The following is a 15,616-nucleotide window of genomic DNA, read 5'->3' as shown; positions in this document are numbered from 1 at the left end:
CGACACGGTGAATCATCAGATCCTTATGTCCACCCTCTCATCACTGGGCATCACAGGAACTTCACTCCACTGGTTTGAGTCCTATCTCACAGGTAGGTCCTTCAAGGTCGCATGGAGAGGTGAGGTATCCAGAGCACATCAGCTGACCACAGGGGTTCCCCAGGGTTCAGTTCTTGGTCCCCTCCTCTTCTCCATCTACACCACATCACTGGGACACATCATACAGGCACACGGTTTTTCCTACCACTGCTATGCTGATGACACGCAGCTCTTCCTCTCCTTTCAACCAGATGATCCCACAGTAGCTGCACGGGTCTCAAGCTGTCTGGCGGACATCTCCACATGGATGAAGGAACATCACCTGCAGCTCAACCTGGCAAAGACTGAGCTTCTCGTCCTCCCTGCCAATCCGTCTCTACAGCACGACTTCACCATCCAGCTAGAGTCATCATTAATCACCCCATCAAGATCGGTCAGAAATCTTGGAGTAACGTTTGATGACCAGCTGACCTTCACAGATCACATTTCAAAGACAGCTCGATCATGCAGGTTTGCACTGCACAACATCAGGAAAATCAGGCCTTTCCTAACTGAGCATGCAACACAACTCATCGTCCAGGCCCTGGTCATCTCTAGGCTTGACTACTGCAATGCTCTTCTGGCTGGACTTCCAGCATGTGCAACCAAAACCCTACAGATGATTCAGAATGCTGCAGCTCGTCTTATCTTCAACGAGCCCAAGAGGGCCCACGTCACTCCTCTGTTCATCTCTCTGCACTGGCTACCTCTCGCTGCTCGCATCAAGTTCAAGGCACTGACGCTTGCTTACAGAACTATCACAGGCTCAGCTCCCTCCTACTTTCACTCACTCCTACGAGTCTACATCCCTACCAGACACCTACGATCGGTCAACGAGCGACGTCTCGTGGTTCCATCACAGAAAGCCACAAAATCACTTTCCAGAACATTCTCATTCACAGTTCCATGCTGGTGGAACGCTCTCCCCACCCTCATCCGGAATGCAGAATCCCTGACAACATTCAAAAGACAGCTGAAAACCAATCTCTTCCGTGAGCACTTAACCTTATAGAAAAAAAAAAAAAAAAAAAAAAAAAAAAAAAAAAAAAAAGTTTTCCTTTCCCTTTGTAACATCACTTATCAGGCTTATGCTACTCTGAATAATACCTGAACTTCGTACTTTGAGCACTTCTTGCGTTGTTGTTGCTTTTGCCTCTTTATGATGACTCGCTGAATTTTGTCCTAATCTGTAAGTCGCTTTGGAGAAAGGCGTCTGCTAAATGACTAAATGTAAATGTAAATGTAAATGAAAGTATTTCTTTCTTTCAACAATGGAAAACAAAAGTACTGACTTTCAATGGAACAATAACTTAAAGAAAAGTTCACCCAAAAATGAAAGTTCTGTCAGTACTCACCCTCATGTTGTTCCAACCCCTTAAGACTTTCGTTCATCTTCGGAAACACACAATTAAGATATTTTTGCTGAAATCTGAGAGCTGTCTCACTTCTCCATAGGCTTCTATGGGATCAAAACTTGCCGGCCCAGAAAAGTTAGTAAAAACATCATTAAAGTGACTACAGTGGCTCAACCATAAGTTTATCAAGCGATGAGAATACTTTTTGTGCGCAAAACCCCCCCAAAATAACGACTTTATTTTTCACCACGTAGGCTCACGCATCACACACATGACCAGCGTCGGCCAATAGTGAGCCTACGTGGTACGTACAACCCCGAAGCGCTGCGCTGTTACACTACTTGAATTCACTCAGGCCCACACAGAAGAAAATGAATAGTTGAATAAAGTCGTTATTTTTGGGGGGTTTTGCGTGAGTAATTACTGACAGAATTGTCATTTTTGGGTGAACTAACCCTTTAATATAGATTATATTTTTCGTTACTAAAATAGTGAAACTCATAAGAAGATCAAGCAGCACCTGACTCTGTTTCTGTCACTGTGGCAGTAAGGCCTATAGCCAAAAGAATGTGAAGTGGGTGCCTGGTGCTCTGCATTGTGTAATTCTCTGCTCCACTGAAGACAGACTGGACATTGGATTTGAAGAATGAAAGCTCACTGCACTGAAACAATAATACAGATGGCTTCTCTTTTTTTCATCCTTCAGCTGTGGATATATGTCCACTCCTGTGTCTTACTTTGTTGGCTTCCCTGCTCAAATGATTATTGATAAAGCAATTGCTTTCTGAGGACTAACAACGGGAGTCAGAACCAATCTCTTTTATTCAACACTGTGATTGGATTTGTAGGGCCTACATGGCTGTTGAGGATTTATCGAGCAGAGCACATGGCAGATATAAGAGATTCTCTTTCAAGAACCCCCAGATTGTAGCATCTTTCAAGTCTGTGAAGACCTGCTATAAAGAATTGCAAACAAAATATGAAAGAAAGGGTTCGCAGTACTGCATTTAAATGTAAAAGGGTTCAAAGGGTCATTCAGCTTCTCAGGTCCAGTTGTCAGTCACAGGCTAAGCATTCTCACAACATCTAACTTAGTCAATCTACAACGGTGAATCAATTACGCCTGTTTCAGATAGAGAAGAGTAGGCTTTTAAGACCTTGATTAAATGTCAACTCTGATTACTTCACAGCTGATGTATCTATTCCTGTCAGGAGTGGACATCTGATGCTGATCTGTTGAACAATGGTCTTTTGCATCACTTAGAAGTTTTGTCCCCTTTATTTTAAGCTAGAGGGACATTGTGTTTGATTGTGTTACAGCTGTTGCTCAAAGATGCTTCTCTTGATATCTTTAGCAATAGCATTTAGCCCATAGATCATCTTGAAAATGGAGAGGATCCATTTGAGTTTGTCCAGCATTGTATGGTTGTCATTTACTATAGCCAATAACATTTCTAATTTTAATGGAATGTTTTGGTATCTGAAATGTACCATTTATGGCATATAATGTTGATTGCCAAAAAAAGTATAATAATTCCACTCTTTTTTTTTTTATTAAAAAATAGGTTATTGTGAGGCACTTACAATGGAAGTAGATGGGGCCAATTCTTGGAGGATTTAAAAGTTGAAATGTATTATAATTGAAAGTGAAAATAATTTTGAATCTTGTTTTATTTGAGCTATAAAGCTGTTTAAATCACTTTTTTTTCTTTTCTTTTTTTATTACAGTTGTTTCAGGTTGGAATGGTGATTTTAATATAACTAATTATATTAATATATTAATATTCTATGTCACATGAAAAGATTCAAAAAGTATTTTCCAACTTCCGAGTGAAACAGAAAATGTATTACAAAGAATAAGGGTGTGGCTTATTTTTTCAGCTGGGAATTGATTGGGTCTAGAAAAGTAGGCGTTACACTCAGAAATGGAGGCAGATCTCAATGCATGTTTACAATCCACCCAAGCCATCAAACTGACGTCACCAGAGAAAGAACACCATTCCAGAGGGGAAGTACATTTTCAGATTTTTATTAATTTGTTTTATTATTATTATTAGCATGATCACAGATGACCTGCTCACCACAAGAGACAAGGTAAATTATGGCTAAATGTTGATTCCATGAGGACAGTATCTGTAAATATTTTAAAAAGTATTTTTTAAATATTTTATTCACCATTTATTTCCATTGCAAGCGGGCCAGTTTAAAAAACTTGCTTAACTTGTACTTGAACAGAATGTTCTTTTAAAGCACATGAGACAAAACATCTGAAACAAAAAATCTGAGGAGGCATGACACTTTTGACTGTAAGATGCCAAAATATCAATCTAATTGTAATAAACATCAGAACTGTCATTTTTCATCAAATAAATTAACTGAATGCTTAAATCGAATATCATTTTGCAGTGCACGCACAAGCTGCACACGCAAACAAAATGGCACCGGTTGAAAATGCATCATTTTGATCAAGGTTACATTTCATTCCTTCGTCTCTCAACTGCTCATCTGAAGTGTTTGTGGGAGATGAAAAGAGGCTGAGCTCTTTGAAGCTGATTTTCTACTCCTGCAGCTCCCGTTATCTCTGCAGCTCAGCATTCTCTGGAGTTAAGAAAAAGAAGGAGACACACAGAGAGAGAGACAGGGACAGGGACAGGGAGAGAGAGAGAGAATCTGATCTGTAATTGTAACCTACTCATTGAACTTCCCCCCTCACTTTCTTGTACCATCATCATCTGACCATCACATACATGGTGTGATCTTAAAGGAATAGTTCACCCAGAAATTAAAAGTAATTATTAAACAAATATTCTGTCACTATTTACTCACCCTCGGGCCATTCCAAACCCACATGCTTTTATTGTTTCAGTGGAACAGTGAAGGAGTATTTTTGAAGAATCTTCACAAAGTTCTTTCCTATACAACAACATCTGTCAACTTCAATAAGGACAAAAATGCTCATTTTGAAATGCATTTCAAATGCAAATACAGTTCTTGCTCTGCAGCAGATCTGTTCTACCAAGACCAAACATATTAACATCGTCATATCCATTACCATGCCAAACACTCAGAGAGTTGACATGAAAAAAATCATATATTTAACATATGTGTAATGTGTTAACAACATGTTGCACAGACAGGACAGATTCATAAAAGGGGTCATAAATTGAGATCTAAAATGTTCCTTGATCTTTTGACATGTAAGAGGTCATTGTACTATAAAAACATCCTGTAAGTTTCAGAACTCAAAACTTCCTTGTTAGTACAAAAACAGCTTGTATTGAAACCAAGCTCCGAAAATGACTAGTTTCTACTGAGACATTCACTGCTGATTCGGATTTTTTCACATTATGACGTAAACATGCGCCTGTCTTTCGTCTCACTATAATGGGACAAAATCCTGATCAGCGGAATCAGATCAACACCTACTTCTACATCGTCGTGTCTTTGGCCCCATCCACTGGTGCGCTAGTGAGATGAGAAGGATAGAAAAGAGATACAGGATCACTAGACTAAAAATAACATTACCGTCAAAAGGATTCTAATGCTAAAGTGGTTATTTATTTCCTATTATGTGAATGTCTCTGTAGAGCATCATTTGTTTGTTCGGTATTGTAACGGTCACCAGCTGGAGTGCCCTTGAGAGCCACCAGAGGGCACTCCACACCAGACTATTATCACTCCCTCACAAACTACATTTCCCATAACTCACTGCCCGGACTCATCATCACTGATTGCATTCACCTGTGTCTCATTACCCGGTTAGTCTCAGCCTATTTATACCATGTTCACTCATGCACTCACTGCGAAGTTTTGTATGTTGTTGCACTGCATTTCCGAGCGGTTTCCCTGGTTTCATGTCTCTTGGTTTTTGGATTTTTTTTTGCCTGTTCCGTGGATTACTCTTTTCCCTCTGACCCCTGCCTGTTTTGTTTGTTTGTTTGTTTGGATGGCCTACCTGTGTTTTGACCTATTGCCTGTATATTGGATTATCTGGATTGCCCCTTAATTAAAGCTGCATTTGGATCTCAACCTTCGCGTCTCGGAGCAGTTCGCAACAGGTATATTTCACCGTGGATTCTTTGGTAAAACAGTCACAATTTCAGCGCAGGCTTTGCAAACAGACTTTTTCTGTAAGATTTCAACCCGTGTAACCGTGCAACTCCAATGCCTAATCTGTGATCAGTGATTTCTGATATGTAATGAATGTGTTATGTTCAAGAAAAGACACACAAACACTGCTTTGGCAGAATACTAATTTTACTTACTGAAACTTCAGCAGCCACAGAATACGGAACCCTGAGAGCATGACTTCACAACAGTATTACGACAACAGATGAATTATGATAACAGATAACAATGAAGAACTGGTTAACAACCACAACAGCATGAAAATAATCTGTTATTTAAATTGTGACTAAATTATATAGAAAGTAATCAAAGAACCCTCACTGTAAAAACAAACCTATAGAATCTACTCAATAAAATTGAGGTAACAATTTGCACTCACTTTGTTTGGGTAGATTTCATCCCATATTTTTTAATAGAGAGTACCTACATTTAATGGCTATGACATACTAAACAAAATTAGGTAAAGTCTACCTAATATTTCTCAATACATTACACAACTAATTACTGAGTAATAATTACTCTATTGTTAGCAGGCAAAAGTCCATCTATTTAATTTTTATTAATAATAATAAGTCAATAGAAATAATTAAAAATTACTTATTCAGAGATGGTTAAATTTACCTAAAAATGGCCAGACACAGGATATTTCATCTATTACTTTTTTATTGACCAAAAAACAAACATTTCAAACTAACAAAGGAACTACAAAAGAGCCCTCTTACATTCATATAACATACAACTTCTTCAAAACTTTCAATTTAAAAATAATGGGAAGTCAGAATATACATTAAAAGCAACATTAAATCTCTCTCACATTTTGTTATTTCAAACAGATCTCATTTACCTTAATGGACTGACATGTAATATGGATACAAACAAACATTACATTTGTTATAAACTTAACACAAATTAATGTAGGTAAAAAATAACCATTATTCAACATCCAATTTTAAGCGACATACAACTTCATTTCACTCACGTGATAACACTTTACAATAAGGTTTCATTAGTTAACATTAGTTAAATGGTTATTCACCCAAAACTTGAAATTCTGTCATCATTTAGGCTACTCACCCTCATGTCGTTCCAAACCCATAAGACTTATGTTCACAAATGAAGGTCTTTTTGATGAAATCTGAGAGATTTCTGTCCCTCCATTTGCAGTCTACACAACTTTGAAGCTTCAAAAAGTTCATAAAGAGATCGTAAAACTAATCCTTATTAATTAAGTGGTTTAGCGCAAATGTTCTGAAGAAAGACAATCACTTTATATGATGAACAGATTAAATGTAGGCTTTTATTCACATATAAACATTCATCAACTCAGACATCAGTTGTGGTAAACGGAAGCTCAAACATGTTCCCTTGATGTGCGAGAACCAATGAGGTTCATTCTCGTGTTACGCAGCACATTTGAGCTTCAGCAAGAACCAATGAGCTTCTATTTGTTCGCTGAACAATGTTTATGTGAATAAAAGCCTAAATTGAATATGTTTATCATAAAAAGGGATCGTCTCTCTTCAGAAAATTTGAACTTAATTCATATGGATTTGTTTAACAATCTCTTCATGAACTTTTTGAAGAGTCAATGAGTTAGTTGTAGACTGTCAATGGAGGGAGAGAAATCTCTCAGATTTCATTAAAAATATCTTTATTCGTGTTCTGAAGATAAAAGAAGGTCTTACAGGTTTGAAACGACATGAAGGTGAGTAATTAATGACATAACTTAAATGTTTGGGTGAACTAGGCTATCACTTTAACTATTTTGAATGAACAACACTTCTACAGAATTTATTAATCTTAGTTCATGTTAATTTCAGCATTTATCAATTAATTATTATAATAAAAAGTTGTTAACATTATAATGCACTGTGAACTAATATGAACAATGAACGACTGTAAATCTTAGTAAAGATTAATATTGTATTGCTCATTAATAGTCCATCTTAATTAATGCATTAACTAATGTTAACAAATGAAACCTTATTGTAAAGTTTTACCACTTACGTTATAAAACTTCTTCAACACTTCCCATTCAAAATAAACGCCTTCATGGGATGAAACAGTCTGTGGCTCAACTTATAATATTCTTCTTGCACGGTCTTCAAATGTTTTCATTAAGATCTTTCTGTGGAAGAAAAATAAAGTAAGAAATGTTTTAATTATTAATTTTTGATTATAGATTTAATCAAGACATAAATTAACTGCATTTAGGCTTAAATCACTGTATAAGCTGCATCTTGCTTAAAAAAAACAACAACACTGCTATTGCATGATGCATAATTACATCTGCATGATGCAAAATCAAAAGAGGAGAGCAGCAGTTAAAGCTAGGTGATATGCTAGCATAATATGTGAACAATTTTGTGTACGTTAGAGGATATGGATAACGAGTTAATCACATCGCGAACCCAAGTGAAAACATGCACAAATTGCCCAAATATATTAACATAACTAAGCTACCGTTTTTGACATACATTAAGTGAAATAATCCAACAGAAATGCACACAATAATGATCATATCTCCGTAAAAAATAACAATAATAAAAGTACTTTATGATTTGATCCCTTCTAACACAGAGATCATCATATAAATGCAAGGAAACCTTAAAAATAATTATCCAGCAAACCACAAACAGTTTTACTCTGCCTTGATCGCCTAACGTTACCCGTCAACAGTCTCTCTCTGTCAAACACACAGATGCAATGTGCGCTGCTCTTTGTTCACTTATTTCAGCCATGTACATAGCAGCTAACACTAATATTTTACTCATGAATGTAGATTTTTACTCGCATTTGCAGGTGTATATGACCCTGGAACTACGCGAAATCGACCATCCTCAGCTATGGTTGTGTCGCCGCGCCCATACTGTCTATGGCCGCGCCGACACAGAAGCGAGCACATTACACAAATCTTTTGGTACACTAAATCTTACAATTAAATAAGTTAACATATGCGTTATGTTATATCAACACGATAAACAACAACAATAACAAACAAAACAAAACTTACCTTGAGCTCAAAGCTTCGTGGTCTCGCTATAAGACGTTGAATTTGAATTCCGTGATTCCCGCCTGGACGTTGAAGTTGGCGCATGTGCAATTTGCGACCACTGAACTAATAAATTGGGGGTATGTTTTACTCATTATTTTAAGGTTGCCGATATTACTGATAAAAAATAGGTAGTGTAGTTAGAATGTACCCATTTTAATATATTTTTCTTGCTAACTAATATACTTAAGTAAAATATAACCAATTTACACAGGTTGAATTTAACACCCTCCTGCATAATTTTTTACAGTGCTCCTTTTATTTTCACTGGAGCTGCCAATCACACAGCGCGAGTTTATCAGTGACTGAAATCTGGACTCTAGCCAAAACTCCTGTTATAGTCAATGACACTGTCTACACTGGACAATGAGTCTCTTATTTACATAGTGTTAGCACTGTTCATGAGAGTGCAGAAATTGAGTTGCAATGACAAAATCACTGCATTCATGCACTCAACAGACAAATTTCTGTCATCAGCTACAATGCTCATCGCTGCAACAGAATAAGTAAATGTAAATATAATGCTTTATTACATGGCTTGGTTGAATTCTAATGTAGAATGCTAAGTATAACACACCGTTGCCATGAAAAACAGAGCGTTGCTATGGACGCAGGATTCTAACCGTAGAGACGGAACGGACTATTTTCTTTAGAGGACGCAATACAATCGTTTTTAAATCAATAAACTCCTTTTTAAATGTAAAAGAGAGTTGACATGAAAAACCCTCCGCTACGCGCCGGGGTCCTGATCAGCCTGTCGGGGTTGTATTTGCAATAACAACCGCCTCACACTACATTATCCCTTACATAAAGAACACTTTTCATGATTAGTTCATCTTGACTGCTGTAATAGTAAAAATGTAGTAAAGGATTTTGAGAGAGTTCCACCTGTAATACTTATTTAACATGCAAATATGTTAGCCAATCATATGCAAATATGTTAGCCAATCACTGGGTGTTTACACTGAAGTCAGACACAGCAGACACGCCCCTTCCAACAGAGCATTCAAATCAGAGGACTAAAGTTAGGTTAGGGAATGGCCTTTTATTCCTGTCAAAATAACATTATAAGTGCACCTCAGGAAACATAAAGGTCATTTAAAAAATATATTTTATGATTTGAAGTACTAATGTACACATTCAATACAATTAAGCACACTTCTTTTTCACAAGGGAAACGTCATTGGTTCTTTGTTTGATTATTTGCAGCTTGACAACGTTATATACAAAGCTATTCCATATAGAAGACTTGGAATATAGCCTAAAAGTTTGGACCACTTTTGTCCTTCTTGGAGCTTGACAGACTGTTGTTGATTGGAAAATGTATGTGTGATTATATAAAAATTCTGCAGCTCTTAATAAAATTACTATGAAAAGGAGGTGTTGTTAACTACTGCACAATAACATAGTAACTCACCGGTTGTTTGTTTCCGTTTAATCTGTCTGTTTTAATTATGTGGTGATGCTTGGATATCATTGCAGAATAGATGGGTTGATAGATGAATGAGAGCAGTGGGATATACATTATTGATTGCACAGTTTGCCAAGGTTAAAATGTTTTGAAGTATGCATCTACTTCCTTTGTGGAAAAGGCTCATGTTTCATGAGCTATTCTCCATTAGGACCCCATTAGGCGGATAGGTGATGGCCATACTGTAACTGACCTTGATTGATTCCGGCGCTGAGTGATTGTGTGTGTGTGTGTGTGTGTTTGTGTGTGTGTGTGTTGAGAAGTGAGAAACTGACTGATGAACTCATGTGATGATGTGCCGTTTAGCCTTGGATGGATTTTAAGGAATTGAACACCTCTGAAACTTTTGACTCCTAACCCTCAAATACCCGAACATAAAAAAAAAAAAAAAAAACTGTTGTATTCTTTTTCACCTTTTACATGTTGTTGTAGGAGACATCTAATCCATTAAATGTAATATTGTTGGGTATGGCCTGTTGGGTAGAATTTCAGTGATTTCACTCACTGTCTGAACAAATGTAGAGAACATCTAAGGGTTCATTTGCAGGGTGTACTGCTTATCTATCCCCCTAACTGTAGCCTATATATACACTAATAATCACACAATATTATTTTTTTATACAAAATTATTTATTATAAAAAATATGTTCAGATTGTATTTACAAAACCTGATAAATTGAATGATAACTTTGCCATTTATGTGATTTAGCTCTGTTCATAGCCATGTTCAATTATGATAGTCCCAAAGTTAGTTCTTGCTCTATGAGAAATAGAGGCGGGCATTGCACTTGCTGCAAAGTGTGTTGGTGTAGACTTTACCACAGTGTCTGCAGCGTCCTATTTTTTGTTCATATCTTCTGGCACAAACTTTCGTAAATACTCCAGTGGTGTATGAAGGGAGACGGCATCATTAGTGATATACTGACCTGGAAAATCAGTGTTGGGAATGATAAAAGCCCTCATCAGCCAGTGATGCCTGTCAGGGGGCATGGTCTGTGTTCTTGAATGGCTTGATTTTGTTGGCATTGTGTCCACATAATCATAAGTTTGGTGGTCATTGGGTTGTTTATTTTCCTTTTCCAGTTCACAGGCATCTCCACATTCCTCTTCATCACTTGTATCAGAATCCATTTTAAAATCACTGTTCCCATTTTGGACCGCATCAATGACGTCATACACTTTGTAGAATCAGATAATACAGTCTTTTCTGGCTGGTAAAAAAAAAAAACACTGGTTGTTTTCCATATCCCACACTCTCAGAAAAACAGGTACAAAAGCTGTCACTGGGACAGTATCCTTCAAAAGGGTTCTAATATGTACCATTTAGGTACTAATATGTACACGTTTGGTACCAATATGTACCTTTGAGGGACTTATATAAAAATAAAGCACCATGGTATAACAATACTACGCATGTTTTAAAGAGAGAAACCCGTATTTTAGAGCGTAAATGGAAACAAACTAATTTAGAGGTTTTTAGAATCGCGTGGAAAGACAGTATGTCACGTTATAAAAAGGCCCTAAAAGCTGCCAGGGCTGAGCACCTCCGCAAACTAATAGAAAACAACCAAAACAATCCAAGGTTTCTATTTAACACCGTGGCTAGACTAACAAATAAACAGACGTCACCCGAACAAAATATCCCGTTACAGTTCAGTAGTAATGATTTCATGAACTTCTTCACTGAGAAAATAGAAAGCATCAGAACCACAATTATAAACGTTCAATCTTCAATCGCGCCTTATAATTCAGCTTCAATTATCACCCCGCAAGAACAATTACAGTGCTTTACAACTATAGAACAAAAAGAGTTAAATAAACTTATCACTTCATCTAAAACAACAACATGTTTATTAGATCCTATACCAACTAAACTACTGAAAGAAGTGTTATCTGTAGTGGAAGAGCCTCTCCTCAATATTATTAACTCGTCTTTATCTTTAGGTCATGTTCCAAGAACATTTAAACTGGCAGTTATAAAACCTCTCATTAAGAAACCACAATTAGATCATAATAATCTAGCAAATTATAGACCCATTTCAAATCTTCCATTTATGTCTAAAATATTAGAAAAAGTGGTGTCCGCTCAACTGGGCTCTTTCTTGCAACAAAATGATATCTATGAAAAGTTTCAGTCTGGATTCAGACCGCATCATAGCACTGAAACTGCGCTCGTTAAAATCACAAATGATTTACTTTTAGCTTCTGACCAAGGCTGTATCTCAATACTAGTTTTACTTGATCTTAGTGCTGCGTTCGATACTATAGATCACACAATACTCTTAGATCGACTACAAAATTATACTGGTGTTCAAGGACAAGCACTAAGCTGGTTCAAATCATACCTATCTGACCGCTACCATTTTGTCTATTTAAATGGAGAAAAATCGATCATAACTCCAGTAAACTATGGAGTGCCGCAGGGATCTGTATTAGGCCCTCTGTTATTTTCAATATATATGATGCCACTTGGAAATATTATAAGGAAACATGGAATTAGTTTCCATTGTTATGCTGATGACACTCAAATATATATTTCATCACGGCCGGATGAAAACGCTACATTTTCCAAATTGACAGAGTGTGTTAAAGATATAAAAGATTGGATGACGCGTAATTTTCTTTTATTAAATCCAGACAAGACAGAGGTAATACTTATCGGTTCAAAAAACCGCCCACAAAACCTCGCACAATACAACTTTAACATCATAGGATGTCCTGTTACTTTATCCTCTACAGTAAAAGACCTGGGTGTTATACTCGATTGCAACCTGTCTTTTGAAAATCATATTTCTTATGTTACAAACACAGCCTTTTTCCACCTTAGAAACATTGCTAAGCTACGTAATATGCTATCAGTTTCTGATGCAGAAAAGTTAGTTCATGCATTCATGACCTCGAGACTGGATTACTGTAATGCTTTATTAGCTGGTTGTCCTGCATCCTCAATAAACAAGCTACAGTTAGTCCAAAATGCCGCCGCTAGAGTTCTTACGAGATCAAGAAAATATGATCATATAACACCGATTTTATCATCACTGCATTGGTTACCTATAAAGTTCCGTATTAATTACAAGGTATTGCTACTGACTTATAAAGCCCTAAACGGCTTAGCTCCAGTCTATTTAACGGATCTTCTATCGCCCTATAATCCATCGCGCTCTTTGAGATCACTAAATTCAAGGCTTTTGGTCATACCTAGGATATCCAGAACCACCAAAGGAGGGAGAGCATTTTCACATTTGGCTCCAAAACTCTGGAATAGTCTTCCTGATACTGTTCGTTGCTCAGACTCGCTCTCCCAGTTTAAAACTAGATTAAAGTCGCATCTCTTCAGCCAGGCATTCATATAATCCTACAGTTCAAACTACAATCCGGCCTCTATCCAATGCCAGAGGAGAACTGGCCCCCGACTGAGCCTGGGTTCTCCCAAGGTTTTTTTTCTCCATTAAGGCACCTGATGGAGTTTTAGGACACCATTAGGTCACTTGATGGAGTTTTTCGGTTCCTTGCCACTGTTGCCTTTGGCTTGCTCAGTTGGGGATATTTTGGGGATATCTAATTTAATTTTATCAATCAATAAATTCCTCTTGAAACAAACTTTGTTGTATTATTTTAATTTAATACTGTGAAGCTGCTTTGATGCAATCTGTATTGTGAAAAGCGCTATACAAATAAACTTGACTTGACTTGACTTGACTTATATGCACTCTTTAGGTACAAAGGTGTACCTTTTGAAAAGGTACTGCCACAGTGACAGCTTTTGTACCTTTTTTTCTGAGAGTGCAGTCATACTTACACATTATAAAGAATTCACACATTTCACAGAATTCACACAATACAGTCTGGCTAGCTTGTGCCCTCTACTTATCATGACAATAGCACTTATACCCCCCACATTCCAGAACATTATCACCTCTCCCACATGCAGCAAGCAGATAATTGGGCAAACAAGCAAAGCCCAGAAAAGAAAACACAAGTATATTTTATAAATGAAAAGATACATATAGTTTCAAATATTGCTGCACAAATACATTCAAATTCTCAAAGAAATAATTTATTCCTTAATTCAACTTGAACTTATCAAGTACCTTAATATCTGCATGATCTATACATATTACTAATCACATACGATAATATTTTGGACATTTTACGGATTTTACTTGAATGTTGATTTATTCAGTCCAGTAAAACAAGATGATATGCTTTAAAGGGATACTCCACCGAAAAATGAAAATTCTGTCATCATATACTCACTCTCATGTTGTTTCAAACCTGTATGAATTTCTTTCTTCTGCTGAACAGAAAGGAAGATATTTAGAAGAAAATCAGTAACCAGACAGTTTTAGATACCATTGACTTCCATAGTATATTTTTTTCTTACTATGGAAGTCAATGGTATCTAAAACTGTCTGGTTACTCACATTCTTCTAGATATCTTCCTTTCTGTTCAGCAGAAGAAAGAAATTCATACAGTTTTGAAACAGCATGGGGGTGAGTATATGATGACAGAATTTTCATTTTTCGGTGGAGTATCCCTTTAAGGCAAGGTCGCAGGTTGTTTGAGTTCATGTACAGTTGAACAGGCCTATTCACAAAATATTCCATCCAATAGCATTGCAGAACTGAACAATAGGAGCTATTAGTTGTCTATGTGAACTTAGAGAGAAAAAAAACACATGCAGGTTTATTTTAGAAGTACTAAGATTGATGTTGTAATATTACAACAGTGGGCCTTACAGGGTTAAAGGAATAATTCACCTAAAACTGAAAATTGTGTCTTAACAAACCTGAATGCCTTTTATTTTGAAAGATATTTAAAAAACAAGCAAACACCTTTGTCCAAAAGTGAATTGAAAGTTAATGAAATATTTTTCAAAATATCTTTGTACAGGTTTGGAATGGCAAGAAGGTGAGTAAATGATGACACCACTTTCATTTTTGGGTGAACTATCCCTTTAAGATTGACCTCTGAAACACTGCCCTCCATGATTAAAACTCTCAGTTGAATATGATGAAACACATTTCACCCACGAAAGCACTAAACATCGTATTCGAGGACGTCACGCGGTTGTCTAAGAAAAATGATCCCAATTCATAATGGCATCAACTTCTCACGCTCATTCCTCTTGTGAGTGTGAGGCTCAAATTGAAGAGCAGCTATATAAAGACATTCATTCACCTTCAATCTGAGTCCTTCATGCAGTCAGCTCTCCGCTTTCCACTGCTGGTATCCATCACCTCTGACAGACTCAAACTGTTTTTTCCCTTTGAAAGACACCACATGCTCTGCTATCCAACAAACCTGGATCACAAAAGGTCATTGCAAGGTGAAGTGCACCATAAGGTTTTGAATACACATAACGGACATGTTTTCCTTTTATAATCATATGAATATTCATAAAAAGTATAAGATGCTTCAATGTTACAGTAAAATGATCTTATACCTTGCTACATATACAGTAGCAGTCCTTGATCATTCATCTCAACCCCTTATCTCCTTGTGCTTGTAGTTGGTTAATTATATCTTCT

The 15,616-nt window shown here is 36.8% G+C and overlaps 1 long non-coding RNA gene across 1 annotated transcript; it reads right to left on the bottom strand.

The window, feature by feature from the left end:
* Positions 1 to 3,545: 3,545 nt before the first annotated feature.
* LOC309512122 lies at positions 3,546 to 15,385 on the bottom strand. The gene is made up of 3 exons (XR_014210908.1): positions 15,267 to 15,385; positions 11,011 to 11,295; positions 3,546 to 4,031 (listed from the first exon to the last, which is right to left on the bottom strand). It is a non-coding gene; the product is annotated as an uncharacterized lncRNA (long non-coding RNA).
* Between the last annotated feature and the right edge of the window lie 231 nt (positions 15,386 to 15,616).

This window comes from Leuciscus leuciscus (assembly GCF_965113295.1).
Source record: "Leuciscus leuciscus genome assembly, chromosome: 13".
Lineage (NCBI taxonomy): Eukaryota > Metazoa > Chordata > Actinopteri > Cypriniformes > Leuciscidae > Leuciscus > Leuciscus leuciscus.
This window is presented reverse-complemented; position numbering and strand designations above follow the sequence as displayed.